At 36.3% G+C, this 13877-nt stretch overlaps 1 protein-coding gene across 23 annotated transcripts in view; it reads left to right on the forward strand.

Annotated features, from left to right (window-relative positions):
- LOC131432971 (trichohyalin) overlaps window positions 1-13877 on the forward strand; it is an 82000-nt gene that overhangs the window by 8716 nt on the left and 59407 nt on the right. For 19 of the 23 annotated variants that reach the window (XM_058599643.1, XM_058599646.1, XM_058599653.1 and 16 more), the window contains one exon: window positions 3806-4209. The gene's annotated coding sequence lies outside the window, so the exon portion shown is untranslated. Of the gene's footprint in view, window positions 1-3782; window positions 4210-13877 lie in introns of all 23 variants that reach the window. The other 4 variants (XM_058599636.1, XM_058599637.1, XM_058599635.1 and 1 more) reach the window with 1 other exon arrangement.

Genomic DNA, 13877 nt, shown 5'->3' on the forward strand with positions numbered 1-13877 from the left:
ACTTGTTATCATAAATTTCTCAAATTAAATGAACACAATTTCACCAAACGCTTTAACCATCGATGTTGTTTTCATTGACATTTTGAAGCGACGCGAAAAAATTTCAACTAAAAAAGTTGTTGATTTTGCATTGCGATTATTGTTTTGCTTTCAACTGTCTCCGGCATTTGACAGCATTCAAAACAACATATTTTTCAACTACTTGAATATATGCAAATCAAAAACCATATTGGTTGAATCAAAAAGAAATTAGTTAAATCAACTATCGCAAAAATCAAAAACTGCGATATCGCAATTTTATGATCGAAGGGTTCTCCGTGTAGTTATTTGCCTTGCCATGGCTTCTCATCATTTTCCTAATGGAAGGATAAAAGTAACATGGAAGGGAATTGTGAAGTGGGTAAGGTGGTATCAAAATGCACATTCAATTTAAAAGATTTTACGAAAGCGACACCATTCTACTCTCCCGAAAGAATGCCGAACGATTCACAATATGTATGAGCAGAAGTAAATTTGGCACCCCATAATAGATGCCAAACAATCTGCTAAACGATAGAATATCCTTCAATTTTAGCTCCCGATACACAGAGTCATTCCTGTAGGAGTACCAAAAACCCGGATACGTAGTTGCGTTAATACGGGACACTTATATATCAGATGATATGAAGTACCGTAATCGCATTCACTCAAATCACACGAAAAAAAAACTGAACAGGCTAAGTAGCCAGTAGCTGACATGTTTGGATGCAGCCCACATTATTTTGTACTTTATCTAACTAGTTGACAGTAATAAAACTTGATCTTTCTTTCGTGGTACCAGCTCTAGCCAAATCGTTTGAGATAGTTGATGACTGACAACTTCCAGCATCCGAATTCTCACCGGCGGGTGATCATCCATCTCATGAGTTCCTGTCTCGTAAGATGAAAATGCAATAGTTACATCATTCTGCATTCGAAACTCGGATACTTGAGTGGAATACATAGCAATCTCAACAAGACTTACCGAATGCTATTTGCTTTGCAGAACCAATAAACGACCCGTAATTGTCAGTGTTTAAGGAAAATAAGAAAGATTATATAGGATATCATACTACGCTTGGGAGCGTGATGAATCAACACTATAAACAACTAAGTTTTGTATGAGAGCAATTAAATAGAAATGAAATTACAGTTAATGCCTTTAGCTTCCCTGGAATTCATATAATATGAAGAATATGAACATTATGTCATCGCTCGGTGAAGTTTGGTTGTACGGCAAATATTCCGATGAATAGACATGTCTATGCCTTCGATTAGTCAGTCTAATTGTGATACGAAATTTTGAGCTCCACAAGAATAAAGTCCATAAATATACCGTTTACGACTGCATTTTTTTTAGGTTCCTGCAGTCAATCAGTTATCGGCACGGAAATACACCTTGACTTGCCAGCTTCCGTTTTAGTGACCTTTTACGACATGGAACAGGAAACCAGCGAATCAATTCTTGGTTGAAATAATTCCGTCGGATGCCCTCGGCTTACCTGTTTGGTGGACTTATAGCACCGGGACAGGTAGACCGTAGCGTTACTGTTAGCCAGTTGGGGTTCGCTACCGACACTACACGGCTACCTAGGCTGCTCAGAAAGAGAAGTTGACATTGATGGTAAACTTCCATTGGTGGCTGAGCAGCCGGAAAAGCAGTGTCTTTAAACTTATACTATTAAATAAAAAAAGTCGGGTTTCACAGTGATTGCATAACCTTGCTATAAGAGAAAGGCAAAAAACATTTTGATGACATCAAATAAAAAATTAGCTCAATATTTTAATTAGGGGTTCATGCACTTCACTGTTTGGCATTTTACAAAATTAAATAAAAAGTGTAACTTGATAGCATAATTTGATTTTTTTAATCATGTGATCTGGTAGATAAAACCGTCTTCAAAGGGTTTAACACGAACAAATTCAAAGAACCACATCTAATACTACGCATGAACTATCGATTATTGAAATTCAAAAATCTGTTGTTCATACAGTAAATTTTAATATCAAACTCAGCTACATTTCGTGTGTAGTTATTTATATGATTAAGTTTTACATGCAAAGCATAAGTTATAATTCAAATATAACAACAATCAATTCATTGTAACATATATAAACCAACCGAGAAATCGAATTTTAGATATATATAGGTCACAATGGGATCTTCGTATTTACTAATAAAAATCGTATATGAGTTGTTTTAACGTATTGAACTACATTCCACAGCGTTTTATTTTTGTTTGGATCTACAAGCACTACAGGCAGGTATATTGAAATGGCATTCCCAACTTGGCTACACACAAATATGATTCTTAGGATTTAGATTCAAAGGAATTTAGAAATTAAATAAACCAAAACTAAAGTACTCCACCCAATACTCTTTTCAGTAAATTTTCAAGTACGCCATTTAATTTATCTATGCTGAAAATATAGAGAACACTCTATACTGTTCAACATATAGTAGCTATTCGTTTACAGTACTGTCAGGTACAATGTTATTATATTTTGAATTCAAATCTATTTTGCATTCATTTTCCAAACATACTGGGGAATTCTTAGTGTCAGTATTCTCGTAGTACCAGCCATGCAATGATTCTGTACAATACGAATCGGCTGCGAAGTTTGTTGAAACAGAAGGCCAAATTCCACAAATGGAATGTAATACGATGGTTTTCCTTTTATTTAGAAAAATCTATGTCAACGTATTTCAAGGAATAACAATCACTCAGTATCAAGAAACCGCGAAACACAAATGAAATAAAGACTATTATCATAGTTTCGTGCGAAAATAAAAAAAACTCATTCAAAGTGATGCAACACACCAAAAATTATGAAAAAATGAATTTTTTTCTAGGTCGTGAACAAAATAGAGTTGTCGAAACATCCATTCAGAATGATTTCATATAAGTTTATTCCATTCTAAAGGGTGATTTATTAGGAGGTATAGGATTTGATTAAAAAAAAAACACAAAAATATGAGAAAATGGTGAAATTTTTATTGGAATCGATAGAACGATCAATATAATTTATTGTTTGAAGATGATTTCATGCAAATGTTGGCCGCGGTTTCACTTTAGATGGCCCAAGGTCCAATTTAGGCACACTTTCGCTGACCCATAATCCACACCAAACAGTGACTTTTTGGGATGCAAGGGTAGCTCTTGCAATGCTTCTGACTGGCCTTCACTCCAGATGCAAAAAATTTTGCTTGTTTCAACCAAAAATCGTATCAACGTATCCATTCAACCAAAAATGAACTTCGCCGCAGAACAAAATTTTGCGATAAAAAAAAGAATCTTCCACCAACTTTGCCAACGCCCAATCAGGATATAATTATAGACCAAAGGACGATTCATGATTAAATTATAGATCAAACCGAACAAGTTTGACAATGACACAAGACACGTTTCACGGGTCTTTTCTGTCAAAAACAATGTTGCCAAAAATATACCAGCAAAAAAATCACCATTTAGCAAAGAGAAGAACGAATAAAATTCAAATGAATGGGTTCATTAGTATCAATGGACTAGATTTTTATGATTGAACTTCAATAAATGAGACATACTAGGCAACTGAAAATTATCTTCAACATTCGTCGGTAGCGTATGCTATCAATTTCTTCGAAGATTGGAAGCACGGGAGAAATTATCTCAGGAAATAATTAAATATATTTGTACTAATAAGTACTTGCTATCTCAGCTAAGTAAGATAGAGAATGCAGCTTAGGAAGAGAATTGAGTAATTGTTCTTGTTATTATTTTTAGCGCAACCGTCTCCCTTTTTACAGTATCTCTACAATCCACATACCACCGATAATACCAGTGCAATAAACAAAGCCAAAACGGATTCAACAGAATAGAATGAACTATTTTTTTTATTGAAAAGTGCTAAAGTTGTATTAAGTGCCAGAGCAAAGTGTAAAGAGTTATAAACGGAAAATTGTTCACAGCATTTTCTTATGACAAACTAAGTAACTTCATTTAATTTATGTATCAACATGGCTCCTGAGTTTCCTAGCAGACGGTCGCGATCAAGAAGCAAAGACTTTTGAAGTATGTTTGTACTTATCATCCCTACCTGGCATAAGTCTTCAAAGCTCTTTCTTGATTTGAATTATTGCATTCGGAACAATAGTGTAGTATATTGAAAAAAGCAAAACCACAGCAAAATTGAGTATTTCAAAATATTTCGGTAAGTAAACAAACGACATTATTTTTATACTAGTATAAATATTAATTTGCTCCGTATCATTCAAACAAGTACTTTCAAATAAATATGATTTCGTTAAGCTCCAACACCATTGCACATTTAGGCACTTGTTTACATGTGCTTCTACTGTCGTCCAGTTGCACTGTAGATTTACAAAACATGTCTACATGCTTAATCATTTGCGACATATGAGAGCTTAGCGAACAGCTGATTCACTTTATTTTTTTATGCTTATTTCATACATACAAACAGTGTCAGTTCTTTTCAAAATCTGTTTTAGAAAACTTTCGAAAGAAACGCATAACTAACAAATTTGATGCTATAATAATAAATTACACAATGAATTTAAGCATAGCAGTTTGCTTGCCCTAAATTTCAACAACAAATCTATTGCATATGTGTTCATCCAAGGGTTTCAGCTACCGATGAAGCAGAGGTTCTATTGATGAGTTATCTCTACTCTCGCGTCATGAGATTGTTCCAAATACTCTCTCAAGTATCAATAGCGAAGAATCTACTGAACAGTTTTTGAAATTTTGTTGTATTTGAAAAATAAATATTTTTATCTTCTTTGTGAATGAAGTCTTTGTTTCACTAGTAATCATTGCCATTGAAAATGCTATTGTGCGACCTAAAACGTGTTACATTAGGCTGTCATAAAGACCACGTATTAGAACATATAATATGAAATTTAATGGTGTATGAATTTTTATAAAAACGTACAGTTACTTATCGAAATGGACACGCATATAAGGATTTTAGAATTCTGGACTGAAAGATTTATACAGAGTCTCATGAAGCGAATCCTTCAAAACTAATCGAAAATAGATTGACCTTTCAACTGAATAAATATACAATGTTAATAGCGGCCACAATCATATATCGGATTTTCTATTAGAGGAGGCAAGTTAATTCGTATGAAAAACGGCATTCTATTGCGTTTTTCTGTGACGAAATTTTTGTGCAACGTTCGGGGAATATTATATAAAATACGCTTATTCGTGATTTTGGCTAAAAACAAGACTTTAATCATGCCCCAACCTCCTTATTCACCAGATATCGCTCCGTGTGATTTTTTCCTGTTCCCAAAGTTGAAAGGACAGCGTTTTTCATCGATTGAAGAGATAAAGGCAGAATCGCTGAGAGTGCTACAGAGCATTACAAAAAGTGACTATCAAGAGTGTTTCGAAGACTTAACAAAAACGCTGGTATAAGTGTATTATATCTAGGGGGGATTACTTTGAAGGGGACCATATAGATGTAGACGAATAAATAAATATTTTTTTAGAAAAATGAGAACTCCGGGTACTTTTTGAACAGACCTCGTATTTCCATGTAAATCTGGGAGGGTTCATCGAAATTTCCATTTTTCAACTTTTTTGGAACTCTTCAAAGGGGAAACGCATTTTTTCGCTATAAAAAGGCGGGTGGGTAAACAACTGCGCAGCCTAGAATGAACGATGTATACCATGTGTTAACCGTTTGTACTTAGCCAGTAGATGATGCAGAAATGAAATGTCGCTTACTACCTTAAAACCGTCATCGCGGACATAGAATATACAGACATGCTTTATGAGTTTTCCTCTTCAATGCTCGTTGAATTTCAGAAAACTTAACTTTGAATTGTTTGTGGTTATGTCATTTAACTGAATATTTTATCATAAATTACTGACCATATTTTCGATGGCATGTATTTTTTTTTTTCCATAAATACGTTTATTTCTTAAGGCAGTTTACATAAGTTTTTCTTCGCCGTAGCATCACTTTTACATAATATTCTTATCCTAATTTAATTCTAACATAGTCACAACGTTTTGAATTTATTAAAACATATTCTCTTATAGCTTAAATATCATCTTAGGTAACTCGTCATTAATTATGAAATCTACTCGGAAATATTATTTGAACCAAACGATTAACTTCTATAAATTATAAAATAAGCTGTTATTTTCAGACATTTTGTTGATAATTTCATAAACTGTTTCGAGTTTGTTTGTATCATTACATAATTTTTATTCTAATTTAGCTATTGGTTGAACTCATGGACGCAGCTGGGATCAGAACTAAGTCTTAAAAGGGGCCTTTATTAAATTGAAACTCCAATTTTCTTTATGAAATGATAAATAAGTTTCATGTATGAAAGGTCACGACAAGCAAGAATGTCTCGAACTGGGATATTGGATAGTTTACCTTGGGTACGCAAAGAATTTATTAGTTGAGATCTGACATCACGATACTCCACGCATGTCCAAACGACATGATCAATATCCCGATAACCTTCTCCGCAAGCACAATGATTAGTCTCGGAGAGCCCAATTCGAAGGAGATGTGCATCTAACGTGTAGTGATTGGACATGAGTCTGGACATCACACGAATGAAATCCCTACTCACATCCAGTCCCCTGAACCATGCTTTTGTCGATATTTTCGGAATAATTGAGTGCATCCACCGACCCAGATCATCTCTATCCCAAGATGCTTGCCAGCTGGCAAGTGTTCTTTGGCGAGACGAACTATAGAATTCGTTGAAAGCAATCGGTCGCTCATAAATTTCACCCTCAATAGCACCACGTTTGGCTAAATTATCGGCTCTTTCATTGCCTGGAATGGAGCAATGAGCCGGGACCCAGACTATAGTGATTAGATAATTATTATTCAATATGTCGTTCAGACACTGTTTTATTTTACCCAAGAAAAACGGTTCATTTTTGCCAGCAGCGATTGAGCGAATGGCTTCAATTGCACTCAGACTATCTGTGAAGAGGAAATAATGGTTTGGAGATAATGTGACGATTACACTCAAACTATAATGAACTGCTGCTAGCTCTGCTATATAAACAGATGCAGGTTCTTGAAGCCTAAATGAGGCCGAAACATTATTGTTGAACATACCAAACCCTGTCGCTTCTTCAATTCGCGATCCGTCCGTGTAAAACATTTTCTCAGAGTCAATATGCCTGAACTTACTTGAAAATATTTTTGGGATTTCCGTCGAGCGTAGATGATCCGGGATTCCACGCACTTCACGCTGCATGGATGTATCGAAAAATAAAGTTGAGTCAGGGGCACTTAGGATGCTGACACGGATAGGAATATATCTTGAAGGGTTGATTTCCTGTGACATATGGTTAAAATATACTGTCATAAATTTTGTTTGAGATCGAAGCTCGACTAGTCGTTCGAAATTATTAATTACCATGGGATTCAGCACCTCACATCTTATTAGCAGGCGTGATGAAAGCTCCCAAAATCGATCTTTTAATGGAAGAACTCCCGCCAGAACTTCAAGACTCATTGTATGTGTCGAGTGCATGCAGCCTAAGGCAATTCGCAAACAACGGTACTGAATTCGCTCAAGTTTGATAAAATGAGAGTTTGCAGCGGAACGAAAACAAACGCATCCATATTCCATCACTGAAAGTATCGTTGTTTGATACAATTTTATTAGATCTTGCGGATGAGAACCCCACCAAGATCCTGTTATTGTTCGAAGAAAATTTACTCTTTGTTGGCATTTCGTTATCAGATACCTAATGTGTCCTCCCCACGTGCATTTGGAATCGAACCACACCCCGAGGTATTTAAAAGTTAAAACCTGTTGGATCATTCTTCCCATCATATGGAGCTGAAGCTGCGCAGGATCATGCTTTCTTGAAAAGACGGCTAACTCTGTTTTCTCCGCAGAGAATTCGATACCAAGATGAACAGCCCAAACGGACAAGTTATCTAAGGTATCTTGCAATTGTTTATGCAGATCAATAGCTTTGGGCCCAGTGACTGAAACCACGCCATCATCTGCCAATTGCCTTAGTGTACATGGGGTTACTAGACAGCTGTCAATGTCATTCACGTAAAAATTATAGAGGAGCGGACTGAGGCATGAGCCTTGCGGGAGACCCATGTAGCTAATTCTGAATGTTGTCAAATCGCCATGTGAAAAATACATGCACTTCTCTGACAAAAGGTTGTGCAAATAATTATTTATAACCGCTGGAAGTCCATGTTGGTGGAGCTTGTCTGAATGAACATCAATGGAAACTGAATCAAATGCTCCTTTAATGTCTAAAAATACAGATGCCATTTGTTGCTTTTGGGCGAAGGCAATTTGGATGTCAGACGAAAGTAATGCAAGGCAATCATTCGTCCCTTTATTTCTGCGGAAGCCAAACTGAGTATCTGACAACAAACCGTTCGTCTCGACCCAAGTGTCGAGACGTCGTAGAATAATTTTTTCGAACAATTTTCTGATGCAGGACAACATCGCAATGGGTCTATATGAGTTGTGATTGGAAGCTGGTTTCCCCGGCTTTTGAATGGCGATAACTTTCACTTGTCTCCAGTCAGGCGGAACAATATTTTGCTCAAGAAACTTGTTGAACAATTCCAACAAACGTCTTTTTGCGAGGTCGGGCAGATTCTTCACCAAGTTGAATTTAATTCTGTCCAACCCAGGGGCGTTATTGTTACAAGACAAGAGTGCTATAGAAAATTCCATCATTGAAAATGGGTTATTAATAAAACCGTTATTTGGAGGAGATTCCCGTATAATGCTTTGCGTAGGAACAGAATCTGGGCAAACTTTCCTAGCAAAGTCAAATATCCATCGGTTCGAGTATTCATCACTCTCATTGCCCACGGTACGATTCCTCATTCGTCTGGCCGTATTCCAAAGAGTGCTCATTGAGGTTTCTCTTGACAAACCTTCGACAAAATGTCTCCAATAGCTACATTTTTTGGCTCGAAGTATGCTCTTGTACTTGGTTTCTAAAACCATAAGTTTTTCAAAATTCTGAGGAGTTCCTCCTCCCCGTTTTAGAAACGTCTTGCAAGCATTTTGTTTTGCGAGTTTAGCCTCTGAGCACTCTTTGTCCCACCAGGGGTTGGGAGGCCTTCTGTTAGTCGTTGGCCCAGGAAAGCGTTTAGTTTGGGATTGTTCTGCTGCCTCCAGAATCGAACAAATGAGGAAGTCATATTCTTCAAGTGGAGGGAGCTCTTCCATTGAATTCAAAATACTAGAGATTCTACTTTGGTATTTAATCCAGTCGATATTTTTTGTCAAATCATATGGAATACTAGCTGAATTAGCAATACATTTGTTACAGCTAATTGAGATGATGATTGGTAAATGATCGCTACCGTGTAAATCAGGCAATATTTTCCAGGTGCAATCTAGTCGAATTGATGTTGAGCAAAGAGATAGATCTAATGCACTTGGGCGTGCAGGAGGTCTTGGGATCCGTGTCATGCTACCCATATTTAATACCGTCATGCTAAAATTGTCACAAATGTTTTGTATTAAAGATGATCTGCTATCATTGTAAACGGAACCCCACATCATTCCGTGCGAATTTAAATCCCCCAGAATCAATCGTGGAGCAGGAAGGGCTTCAACCATTTCATTAAGCTGTCGCTGTCCAACTTGTGCTTTTGGAGGAATATAAACCGAAGCTATGCAAATATCTTTGCCTTTAATGTTTATTTGGCAAGCAACAACTTCTATACTAGAAGTTGAAGGGATGTTTAATCTATAAAAGGAACAGCATTTCTTAATTCCCAAAAGCACTCCACCATACGGAGAGTCTCTATCGAGACGTATAATGTTAAAATCATTGAAATTTAAGGCTATGTTTGAAGTAAGCCATGTTTCGCATAAAGCAAATACATCACATTTTTGACTATGCAATAAAATTTTAAATGAATCAAGTTTTGGCATGATGCTTCGACAATTCCACTGCAGGACAGTGATTGTATCATTTGCGGCGGGTGATAAATTATCCATCAAAAGATACAAAACCTGAGACAATTGGCCATTGAGCTGATAACTGCTTCAAAAAATTTCTAGCTATTGGAAGGAATGCCATTATGAGGGTCTTTAAGGGTTCAGATATATTGAATGCTGAGAAAATCCATTCAACAATTTCCGAAAACTTCAGTAATCCTGTTGGTGGCTGTGAAATGGAGCCCACTGGATTATTATCTTTTTCTATACTAGATCCTGGATTGGTTTGTGAATTTGACAAACCAGGAGGCACAGTCTTTGGTTTTGACTTTTTTTGTTTAACACGGGGATCTTTTTTTGAAGATGAAATTTTAGGTGTCTTTTTTGGTAATTTGGAGGAAGACTTCTTTCTCTTAACTGACCCTTGGGTAGTGATAAACGAATTACCTTCACTATTTTCGTCAGAGTCAGAGTCCTCTGGTTCCTCTAGATTTGAAAACCCGTTTTCGGTTTCCAAAGGGGGGACATCAATGACCGTTTTAAGCATTTCTGCATATGTGCGCTTAGACCGTGCTTTTAAAGAAAGCTTAATTTTGTCTTTGTGCACTTTAAATGCAGTGCATACTGAAATATCATCATGAGGACTATTCCCACAATAAATACATTTTTCAATTTCCTTGTTGCAATCATTATCTTTATGAGGTCCTTCACACTTAATACATTTTGGTTTATTGCTACAGTAAGTAGCTGTGTGTCCGAATTTTTTGCAGTTCGTACAATTCATTACATTTGGAACAAAAAGCCGAACAGGGAGGCGAATTTTATCGACATAGACATGGGACGGCAACGCAGATCCGGCAAATGTCACTCGAAACGAGTCTGATGGGCGATAAACTTTTTTTCCCTCTTCATAAACTACTGAGTACAGTTGTTTGCACTCCAGTATTTTCACACCCTCAAGCATAGAGTTCTTGAAACGACCAACACCATGCTTGAGTAAATCATCTACCGAAAGACTCGCTTCGGTAACAACACCGTCAATTTCGACATCTTTGGAGGGTATGTAAACTTTATACTCTTTATTGAAATGTTCCGAAGAGACAATATCATTCGCGTGTTTCAAATTATTTACCACAACACGAATTTTATCGTTATTTACTTTTATGATCTCTTTGATTGAAGAGTATCGTGATGTCAAACCTTTAGAAATTTGGTAAATGTTCAATGGCTTTGATATACGTCTAAAAAAGACTATCCAAGGCCCAGAAGAGCTCTCCTGATATTTTTTCGTTCGTGGGGGTATAGGATTCATGCTAGGATTTACGTCCATGGATTCATCCATCACATTAAAATTTTTAATCAAACTTTAAAATAAAAAATGAAACCAACACTACACAGTACTCAATCAAAAGGAAAAGAAAAAACTTCTACCTTGAAATTGTTGTCTATCTCCGTTGCACTGCCGTGTAGATCCTCGTTGCTCTAGATGTTCTTGTTGGATGCTGATTGTTGGATGTGATGCTACTGCTACCTGACATCCAGCACCACTCGATTTCCGATTTACTTTTGTCTTCGCCAGCTGCAACCAGCGCAGGTCACCGGTGTATACCTGCGTGTTGTATGGCAGTGGAAAGACCGAGTTGTCTTGTCTCCTTCTTCCTTGTGCTCCGCACCGATATGCTTCTGCACCGAAGTGCCTTCGCACCGGTGTGCCTTTGCACTCTCCTGCTTCTGTGTGCCTTTGCACTCTTCTTCTTCAATGTGCCTTTGCACTCTCCTGCTCAGCACTTGTGGCTGTATATTGTGGCCTGGGTAGAGCTTGGGAAACGCCCTTTGTTGTTTCCTTCACCAGCTTGGCCCAGCACTAGGGCTCTCTTATGCAGCACGATTTTACGTTTTAACGGCTGCTGCCAACAGGTCTCTACCTGTAGTTCAACCGTTGTCGCATCCAACGCGTGTAAACCAACCAGCGTTATCAAACTGTACGCTTCCATACACAACCTTCTCGGTTGAACGGCTATTACTGAATGAATCGATGGCATGTAGCAACAATTTATTTATCGCTTGTCAAGCAGAAAGGTAAATTTTGAAATTGTGCCCCACAGTAAAGTGAAACGCTTTCATGTCAAAATCGGTCAATTTGTTATTGTAAAATTAAAAAATAATCAAAGAAAGGATTACCTCTTAAATTATGCACAGAAATAGTGCTCAAAACTTCCGGTAGCTATGAGGTTATGAGGGGCAACGACTTTAAAAACATGAATTGTGGAGAAATCGCTTTAAGCATTGTACGTCTGCTTGATACAATATTTACCGCTACACTATAATTTCTACTCTAAACTGACCAAATATACAGTTTCGGTATAAGAACGTTTGTACTTGCGTTAAAATTTCTTTAAATAGAACTGGTATATGTTTGGTATTATACAGAGAGCGAAACATTTGCCAGGTGACAATATCGCGCTCGGGTCGGGAGAATATAAAAATCCGACAGGTATAAACTTCGGCAATTATTCTCATATCGACTTGAAATTTGGACACAATATTCTTAAAATGTTAGGCATTCAACACATAAATAATAGAAAAATAATAAATACCTTAACCCCTTAAAATTATGGTTTCTGTCCATTTTTACACCAAGCATAATAAAAAAAATTAAATTATCTTACTACAGTTGACCATATCATCCTGCAATTTGTCAAAACATAACAATTTCTTTATATTTTCCTAGACTTTGCAAAGTCGATTCACATATGCGAACAATTTGCAATAAAATGTAAGGTTTTTCTCGTTAGGATAGTTGATTGATCACGGTTGAGCATCTTGGATTTGTTAAGAGAGATATTTAGTTTTCTTCTACAACTATCGAATTTTTGCAAGATGATACGAGTTTCTTTGAATGACAATTGCGCGAAGCTCTCCAACTTTATTGATGTAAAATTCACATCATATTTTGCCTAGAATTGTTACAAAAAGGAGAAGAGAAAACTTTTAATTGTTATATGTTTAAGTTTTCTTATCACAAACTGCACTTGTCCCGTCCCCCCAAACGACAAAACGGATGTTTTATGCCTTGTTTCGCCATTATATCGCTTGTAAATCTAAATTTGCACGTCATGCACATTAAAAGTAACTTTCGCTCGTGCAAAAAAAAAATAAAGCAACTATAGCATGCCAATTTGGACTCTCCAATAAATGATACATTTAAATTCTTTTGCATTTAAAACTTTACAATTTGTCTTCAATGCTTAATTTTTATTATAATGATAGGGTATATATAATCCTTATCATTTCAGGTTCGAACTACTGTAACAAAATTTAAATGACGTACGTATGGTCGAGAATTCCCACTACGTTAACGTTGGTACAGGTAATACTGCAGAAAATATGATATCATATATTGCATACATTACTTGAGTTAGGTTAATCTTATAACTGAAACCCAACTCCAGCAGATATATGTATATATATTTGATTCTCGTTAATCCTTGTATAAACACTGTGCTTGAATAACTAGCGACAATTTTTGTACAATCATACCAGAATTTGCTTAATAAACTATGACTAATACAACATTTCTTAAATAATCTTCGCAAAACCTAAATACTCATTTGGATTTTGTGAATGTACTCGTTATAAAAAAGCACATTTAGTAAAACGATGAAAAACAGATTTTGAAAAGGCTACATTAGCAACTTTTAGTACGTGAATATTCTTCTGTATTTATATAGTATAGTAATCATAGTTTGATCTTTCTCACATTATGATACAGTCGAAATTAATTATCAATCTTCCACTTCTTTCTTCTTCTGGATCACCACTAACAAACACAACCATCACTGAAACACCAATTCTTACCACCGCAATCACTAAATTCACATACTACAATTGTTTTATCATCCCGCGTTTCTGGTCACACACCACATACGTT

Source organism: Malaya genurostris, chromosome 2, assembly GCF_030247185.1.
Source record: "Malaya genurostris strain Urasoe2022 chromosome 2, Malgen_1.1, whole genome shotgun sequence".
NCBI lineage: Eukaryota > Metazoa > Arthropoda > Insecta > Diptera > Culicidae > Malaya > Malaya genurostris.